The sequence below is a fragment of the Pygoscelis adeliae genome, unplaced genomic scaffold, assembly GCF_000699105.1.
Source record: "Pygoscelis adeliae isolate BGI_AS28 unplaced genomic scaffold, ASM69910v1 Scaffold365, whole genome shotgun sequence".
In the NCBI taxonomy this organism is placed as follows: Eukaryota; Metazoa; Chordata; class Aves; order Sphenisciformes; family Spheniscidae; genus Pygoscelis; species Pygoscelis adeliae.
Window position 1 is genome coordinate 72,411 of NW_008824783.1, and position 7,696 is coordinate 80,106.

Sequence of the window (7,696 nt, forward strand, 5' to 3'; positions counted from 1 at the left end):
CACCCCAACTCCCTTCCTGGATTTCGTCTTGCATTTTTCCCACTGGAAGACAGAAATAGCTGGTTGTCCTCATTGTCATGGTCATCTGGGTGACTTCTCCTTGTGTGACCATCCTCTGTCCCCCAAGTGATTCGGATCCTGTATCGCAGGGGCCAACTCTGGATGCTGGTTTTAATCTCCTGTCCCTGGACAGGGGTAGGGAAGGTGGCTACTGAGAGGCAATGGGAGCGCTTTGCGCTGCAGCCAGTGCAGTAAATTTGGGTGCGGAGAAGCCATATGTGCCAGCTGCCCTGTGGAGCTACACACAGATAATCATCCGTGTTCATGTACCCAACTGTCGGCCTCTGCCAGCCTGCAGCATCTCTAATGCTCTTCAGTTCCCAAGCCAGCAGAAAGCATCTGGCATTGCGTGGGGAAGAAAATTGGAAATGTGGGTCTTGAGTTGCACGGTGGCGAGGAGACATCAAGCTGAGATTGAAATTCCTCTATCTAAATGGAAATGAGCAGCGCCTCCGCCATCAGGGAAGGATCGCCTGTCCCCGCTCCCCGGTCCCGGCACATGCAGAGACCACGGACAGACCAGCTGCACTGCTGAATGGATAGCAGAGCTGGGGGGGGCACAATGCAGGGATGTCCCCCCTCCCGGCACCACCATGAGAGACCCTGTCTCATCCCTACATCAAGCCACAGGAGAGAGATGCTCCCACTCCACACCCCAAGCAACCTGTGAGCATGTCAAAATCATCACCTGCCACAGGGCGACCCGACCTTGCGTCCTGACAGGCATTTGGCCTCGCTAACAGACAGACATTTACTGCAGCTGCCAAGACGGGAATGAGATGTACGATGATAAAAGAAGGATCTTGCTGCTAATGGCCCTGAGCGGGACCAGCCCAGCAGGGACAATTATCACGGTGCTGATAACGGTGGCAGCTGCTGCCAGTGTGAATTACCATGCTGTCTGCGGGGCCAGCAGTGCCAGAGCCACAAAGCCTGGGGTCACCCTGAATGATGGACTTTCAGATGGACCCTCAGCTGAGCAGGGCAGTGCAGGGTCTGCGATGCAGAGGGGATCAGGCAACATCCCTGTGCTTGCTCTCTTGCCTGCTCTGGTGTATGATGTGCTGCTTCCTTTGAGACCGGCTGGAAGTCAAACGCAAGGGCAAGAGCCCTCACCACGTGGGTGATGCATTCTCCAACCCTTCCTGGTCCCACCTGGACCACTTCCCCTTTTGCTCTCCCAAGCCAACATGTCAGCAGAGGAATTCATTGGGATCCCATAAACATGCCCTGAGAAGACCACAGTTACTGGAGCTGCAATCTGGGGAGCACCTGGGACTCTGGCTTAAATGGCATCCGGCAGGACGCTGGGTCTTGCTGCCCACCACAGACACCCTCCATTACCTCTGGCAGGACTTTAACACCTAGTCACCACGCAGCCCACAGTTTCCAGAGCAGGACATGAGCCAGGACAGCCCAGGATGGTGGTGCCAGGCTGCATCTCAGCCCTTGTAAGACACGGTTACGAGAGGGGCAGAGCAGTTGTGGGCAGAGGAGGCTCGGACAGCCTGCGTATGCAGAAGGCAAAGGGAACTAGGTGCAGCACAGAGCCTGCAGTCTTTATGTCTTTCCAAAACACAGCACTATACCAGCTACTAGGAAGAAAATTAACTCTATCCTAGCCGAAACCAGGACACTTTACCATAAATTACCAGCTCGAGTTGGGGGTTGCTCAGACGTCGGGACATGATGCTAGTGCCTTGCACACATGCAGAAAGCACTGCTGCAATGTGCCTGCCCAGGGGTCACAAGGCACATGCGTGGGAAAGCAGCTAACGCACGTGCAATAAATTAGGATGTCGTGAGCACATAGAGCACACACTGTGCTGCATGGAGTGCCCACCCATTGCACACACAGTAAATCCAAGACTGCCACATGCACAAGGGGCAAATCAGGCAGACCATTCCCCTTGGAGAGGGGCAGTGGCATGTGTGAGCAGTGACTCAAGGTGATCTACACAGAGGCAAAGAGATGCAAGAGCATTCCCTGTAAATCAGGACACTCTGTGCATGGTCAGAGAGAGCACACGGAGCACAGGCACTAAAACCAGACGTGCTGTGAATTTGCAGAGAGGTAACTCTTAATGCGTGCAGTAAATCAGGACACGCTGTGCATGCGCAGAGAGGCTGTAATGCTGCATATGGGCAGTAAGTCACAGTGCACTGTACATGCGCAGCAAGGCTACCCTGTACAGGAACAGTGAGAGAGGACACACATGTGCAGAGGGCCCATCGGTCCCATGCAGGCACAGATCAGGACTTGCTGTGCGCTGCCATTTAATGGAGAAAAAATCAGCATGCATACATTTATCCTGGAAATTAAGAGAAAGACTTGTGGCTGTGCAGGCCATCAGGCCAAGCATGATGTGAAGGACAGAGAATGCCTGAGGCAGGACCACCAGATGAGGACACGCTTTGAATGCATGAGATGAGGGTCAACCGGGAGGTGCTGCATGAGATTGGGGAGGAAAGGAGCAAGGTCATAGAACTGTAGAATCACAGAATGTTTTGGGTTGGAAGGGACCTCTAAAGGCCATCTACTCCAACCCCCCTGCCATGGGCAGGGACATCTTCAACTAGAGCAGGTTGCTCAGAGCCCCGTCCAGCCTGACCTGGAATGTTTCCAGGAATGGGGCATCCACCACCTCTCTGGGCAACCTGTGCCAGTGTTTCACCACCCTCAGAGTAAAACATTTCTTCCTTATATCTGGTCTATATCTACCCTCCTTTAATTTAAAGCCATTCCCCCTTGTCCTGTCACAACAGGCCCTGCTAAAAAGTTTGCTGCCATCTTTTTTATAAGCCCCCTTTAAGTACTGATAGGCTGCAATAAGGTCTCCCTGAAGCCTTCTCTTCTCTAGGCTGAACACCTCACTGTGAAGGAAGGACCAGATTTAGGATAACCTGGATATGGCTCAAATAGCAAACAAATGCAGCAAATTTGCCTCCCACATCCAGAAAAGGGAAAAGAGGGATTAAAACATATATAGACTTTCATACCCTTCTGAGGTCTTTTTGAAGGAAACCCAGATTCAAGAGAGGAAGGCAAATGGAAACAGAATTTATCATAGATACATTGTCTCAGTGTAACGTAATGATTTTTCTTTGATAATTAACTTAGACAAGGTGATGCAGCGCATTTAGGCTGGTTAGATTTAAGGAAGGAGTTTCATTTGCCACCCAGTATGAACGAGTTTCCGATGCTGGAAGTCATGTGTATGGATATAGCAGAGGAGGAACCAGCTAATCAAGTGATGGGTTGTATTAAAAGGGGTGTCTCTGAGCAAAGAGATGCTTCTAGCACTGTTCCTCCACCCCAGTCTTGGGATGACCCCACTAATATTAATAGCAAGCAGTGCAGGGCTGGGAGTGTGGAGTCATCACGCCTGGGATGCATTTTTGGGAGGGACACAGCCACGTTACTAGCAAGGCACTGGGAAGATCTCACCCGGAAGATCTGCCCAAGCATGCTGTTTTGCAGACATGCCTCCAAAATTGTGCAAGGAAAAGGACAGAACTGCTCACAAGTGTAGACTGAAAATTAGGTGGAGGCATCCAAACATGGACGTTTTGGGACAATTTTCAAACAGGAGCAAGTAACGGGTTTGAGACGATGCTGAGGAAGCGTACCGAAGGGACTGAGCAAGGGTGGTCTCTGAGTTAGGAGCCGAGACTTGCCCCTTGCGTCAAATACGTTGGTCTTTACAAGAAGATTTGAAAGAAGGCATTCAGCTGGGCCGTGTGCCACATGCATGTGTGCGCCACGTATGCGCTACACTGCACGTTTTGCTGGTAGCCTGCAGGGATCAGGAACAAACTTCTCTGCCGTAAACTTCGGCAGCTGAGTTGTTGGGTTATTTGATCCTTCTGCAGATTTCTGTGGTTGGAGACAGAATACAGGGCACTCTGTTTTCAGTGATATTCAAGCAACTTAAGCATCACTGCTAGGGCTGGTGTTTTAAACTAGTCACTAGGCTTGGGCTAAGGGAACTGCTCCAGGCCAGAGGGGCAGGGAGGGGGCATGGATGATCGACCACACCCTACACACATCTGAGGGTTTTACCCAGTCCTGCAAGGATCAGTTACTGGTGATGCTCTCCAGCCTACGAGGTGTTCAGGAGCCCCGATGGCTTGTATTGGGGTGGGTGATGAGGCTGATGTTGGGCTTGAGGCTAACCCAAGTGCTTCATTTCCAGCAGGTGGGAGACTGTGACAGAGTTTCAGCAAACACACCCCAGCTTCCAAGGAGGGCAAGCTCAAATTTTGCCCTGAATCAGCCTTTCAACCCTCTTGGTTGCCTTCCTCCTTCAAGACCACATCTTTTGGCCAGTGAAGTCCTGTGCAGGAGTAAGCGCAGCCCCAAGCTGGCCCACAACCAGGCGGAGCGGCACAGGGCTCGGGGGCCACGCCAGCTCAGCGATGACCGCCGTGCAAGAGCAGGTTCCCAGCAGTGCTAATCCAATTACAGAACAAACTTCCTTCCTTCATTATCAGGGCCTGCAGAATGCTAAAACAGCTTGGCGATTATGGAGGGCTTAGCAAGGGACTAGAGATCAGGCGATGAATGACAGAGCTGTTTCACTTGCAGGGAGGAGGGACAGAGAACAGAGGCAGCCGGGAGGACACGGGATTGCCAGGACAAGTGGATTGGGAATTGCTACAGACAAAGGTCTCTGGTCAACCTTCATGCTCCCAACAGGGTTAACCTCAAAGCCACATCAGGTTGCTCAGGCCCTTGTCCGTCCTGGGGATTAGCATCCTCATGAATGGGGATCCCCTGTCAACTCTCTAGACCTGTCACATGGCTGCCCGCCCCCACCCCCCTAGCCCCCCCCCCCCCCCCCCCCCCTTTTTTTCTAAACAACACTCATTTCAGTCATGGGACAGCAAAAGGTAGCACTAAAATACCCTTGCAAGAGAGATTCAATCCAAATTTTCTGGGAGCTCCTGATCAGCTCCCATCACAAACACAGGATGCAATGCACCAGCCAGACCCAGAGTCACATACTTTCTGTGGGAATCCCAAAATGAGACCTCCAAACAGGACCCAGGACCTGCTTGGATCCACCCCATTTGAGATCACATCCATCCCCTGATGCAGTGTCAAGCTGTGGGCTGGCTCTTCGCTATGGCTCTGCGTCCTGCACCCTGCTCCTACATCTTTCTTGTTGGACCTCCTCCACCACGTGACGGCCCACACAGAGCTGGAGGCTCCACTGGGCTGGAGGCGTTGCCCTCAGGTTGCAGTGAATTTGCAGCCCTCTTCATCCCTGGTGTCCCATCCCTCCTGGTAATGCTATGAAGAGAGGAAAAAAACCTAGCTGGGCTTAGGGCAGTTCTGCTTCTCTCCAAAAAAAGCCCATCTTGACTGTGGCCGATGCTAACACTGCTTGGAGCAGGAGGGTGGACTAGAGACCTCCTGAGGTCCCTTCCAACCCAAGTTATCATATGAGTGTAGCGAGCAGGTCAAAGGAAGTGGTTATTTCCTTTTATTTGGCATTGGTGAGGCCACATCTGACTACAGTGTCCAGTTTTGGACCCCAAACACAAGGAGAGAGTCCTGCAGAGGGTCACTAGGATGGTCAGAGCCAGAGAACATGTTATACAAGGAGATGCTTGAGGAGTTTGGCTTCTTTAGCCTGGAGAAGAGAGGGCTGAGGAGGGATGTAATTGCCACAGGGAGGATTGAGAGCTGCTCAGCTGAAGCACTTGGACACAAAGCCCAGTTCCAGAGCAGTCCTGCTGGTCTGTGACTGTTTCTGGGGAGCTGATGCGATGCACACAGGTCTCACACGCCTTAGCGCTCAGCAGGGATGCCCCTGAGATGGAGCCAGGCTGCTTGGGCAGGATCTCGCCATAAGGCTGCGAGCCCACTGGTACAGCCAGCACTGGCTGCCAGGCAGTTTGCTCCCTGCCACAGTTTCTCAAGAAAAAAAACACAACACAATACGTGGGGAGGCTCTCCTGTGCCTTCGTTCCCCAGCTGCACGGACCTGAGAAGCCTCTGCTTTGCCAGCTGCAGCCACGGAGAAGGCAGTGTCCCCCGGGATGAGCTCTGCGCTGGAGCCGTCAGGGCACAGCAGGGCTGCTAAGAGCCCTTGAAACCTTTTAAATGCAGCAAGGGCATCCCAAGAGCGTCTCTGCAGATTTCTGCATCTCCAGCCCTTTCTGCAGGCTCTGGTGTGGCACTGCCGGGAGAAAAACCCTCCAGCTGGAGTTCACCTCCGTCCCCGCCGGACGAGATGCCTCCCTGGGATGGAGGGAGGCAGCCGGGGAGCTGCCAGCAGCCACGCAGGGCTGTAAGGAGACACCGGGCGCCCGATGAGCTCAAACTGCTGCCTTTTAAGGAGCGGCAGAGGCTGAGGCATCCCGGAACAAAACAACACAGTTTCTGCAGGCTCCCAACCGCGGCGTGCACTCGGGGACCACGCTTGGCTGTGCCCGATGATCCCCACAGCAGCTCAAAGCCGTGATGGGCAGCCGGGACCGCGATCCCCCAGCTACAGCTCGAGTCTGGAAAACCCCAGAGCCCCAGATGGTAGAGCAGGGTTCCTGCCGTGGCTGCAGCACTCACCCACGCAAGGTCCCCGCAGTCCCATCGATCACCTCCACCACCACCCCCAGCAAGCCTGCAGGACCAGCTCCTTCCTGGGAGCAGGCGGGGGGGAGGATGATGCTTTTTCGCAAAGCCTTCATCAAGCCACCGCTAACACATCCCACCAGCACCCCACGCGCTCTGCTCCACTGATGCAAAAGGTTTTGCTGGTCCAGCAGCGAATTTGCCGCTGCCATCCCCTCTGCTGAGCACAGTGGGACCACCCCGGGAGCAGAGGGGAAAGGGAACACGCTGCAGGGGCGTAACAGCGAGACTGAGCTTAGTCTGAAGCATGGATGGAGGAAAAGTATGTGCGTGGGTACACTAGCAAGCAACACCAGGAACAAGGTTAAAAGGCAAGGTATGCATTAAATGCTACAGAGCACCAGATATAGCTTCAGCCAAATGAAGAGAAGGAGCAAGCTGGCCCAAAGACAAGGTGTCAGGAAGATGAAGAACAGGACTGGAGCCACTAAATATCCAGAGGAGGAGAACAGGAGATCTGTGAAATTCAGGGATTTTGCCTGAGACAAGGGGTGAAGGAAAATAACGAGGCAAAAGATCCCAAAGAGCACCCCCTTCTAAGGGAATAACAGGCAAGTCCAAAATCAGCTCATCACTGCCCGCGACAGGTCCCAAAGACATAGCGACGACGTGACCACCAGTGTCCCTTGTCCCGTGTCTCAGACAAGTGAGCTGGCTGGACCGCTCGGGCACACAGGTCTCAGTGTATGCAAGAGCGAAGGAAAAATCAATTCACTTAGAGCTTTTGTGTAATAAAATCCCCCTCCCCACCATTTTGCCACACCGATCCCCCACTCAAGGTGGTGGGATGCGGGCGCGCGGTCCCCATGGAGCAGGAGGCGACCATGCACTGCTTTATTAGGCAGTGGTGCTGCACGCACGGCCGAGACCGGTCACTATTTACATTTGGCAAAGGATGGCAGCGAGTACCAAGCACCCGTGCGGGTGGGGGCCACCGCTGGCCTGGCCCCCTGTGCCTCGGTAACCCCCGGCAGGCCCCCCCTCGCCCCCCGCCCG